Below are 1,691 nucleotides of genomic sequence, written 5' to 3'. Positions count from 1 at the left end.
TTTAAATTTATATTTATCATTCTATTTCTCTTCCTGCATTCCTCTCTTATTTTATATCATATTCTGTGTCATATAGATCTTTCTATCTCTTTCTGGAAGAAGAAAGATGTCCTTCAGCAGATAATATAATATATATAGCAATGAAAAAGTCCACTAAGGAATAATCATCAATATTGTTACATTCCATATATGGTTCTGAAGCTACTTAGCTCCACTTATAGAAATATTGTCTACCTGTTGGGCCTCTTATGTGTTCGCATTTTTTTTCCTATTCTTTTTCCAACCCTTACACTTATGCTCTGTGAACATCCCCAACAAACAAATTTCCTAAAGACTCTATGGCCTGTCATAAGTACTGAATCAACAAGGCAAAGATATTTTGCACAAGTTGACCCTGTCACACACAGAGGTTTAATAGCTTATAGGATAAGTTGATAGTGAGCCCTCAGTAGTTCAAGTCTCATACAAGAAATATCTTTAGGAACAGTGTTCCTGGCTAGGGCAAACTTACGGGGGTTTAGCGCATCCCAACAAAGAAAGGAAAGCTTTCTGCTTCTTTTGTTCTGAGAGTGGCTTATTACCACTTTTTTGTAAGTGCTAGGTCTCTTATACTTAAATATTAAATTAAAGTCTTGCCCTGAATACACACTTGCAAGACATGGATTTCTGTCATCTTCATGTCAAAAGATTGCATTGTGTAACAAATTCAGGGAAGTGTTTCAGAGAAAAAAAATGAAAAGATTTTATGTAAGATAAAACCTAGGAATTGGGCTTGGGGTTTATGGGTATTTTGATTATTGGTAACAGTGTGTGTGTGTGTGTGTGTGTGTGTGTGTGTGTGTGTGTGTTAATGTAAATACGTGACTGCAGTCCAATATTATAAAAGTTGACAGAGTTGAATGGGAAAAAATATCAAGAAATGGATGAAAAAGAGAACAAGAAGAAGAGAACAAGAGGGAGATGGCAAGAGGATGAAGTTAAACTCAAGTACAATATCAAATAGGTGAGAGGGTGGGCTCAGTACACAGGAGACAGAAGAGACCTAGGGACAAGGAGGGATGATTGCAATTTATTAGAGAAATAAAGAAGGGACTATGATTAATGAAGCTGATGGATGAGGAATAAATTTTTCTCAAAGAAAAATGCAAATCAGTAAAAATGAAAGTGTTGGAGTGAAGTTATGAAATAAGAAATAGTGCGAAGCATTTAAACAGAGACTGAGAAAATAGAAGTTATGTAATTGAAGCTATATGTGAAGGACACATTATGATGTTAACAGTGAAGTTAATTTAGATAAAGGTGAAAATGTAGAAATGAAGAGAATTACAATTAGTGAAAGGAAATGAGATAAATACATTTTAGGTTCTTGTTGGGCATAGAAATCTCACAATTATTATAATTGCAGTACTTTGGGTAACAGGATAGGAAGCTAATAAGATTGAGATAATGGGCGGAGGCAGTTGCAAAGATTAGCAATTCAATTTTACAACTATGGGAATGAGAATCTAATGTTGGTAGAAGACAAAAGTATTGAATTATATGAGGGCAAAGAATAGAAATTCAATTTTATTATCAGAACAATGTAAGTAGGTTTGATATACATTATCTAAACTAAAAAAGACATATAAAGGAAGGAAAGAGAAAAACAGCAAAATATTGCTGTTGTATTTTTCTCTGAATGGGAGTAGAAA

Source organism: Octodon degus, unplaced genomic scaffold (genome assembly GCF_000260255.1).
Source record: "Octodon degus isolate 3935 unplaced genomic scaffold, OctDeg1.0 scaffold00013, whole genome shotgun sequence".
Taxonomy (NCBI): Eukaryota; Metazoa; Chordata; class Mammalia; order Rodentia; family Octodontidae; genus Octodon; species Octodon degus.
The sequence above is the reverse complement of the archived record's forward strand: the minus strand, read 5'-3'. Positions refer to the sequence as shown.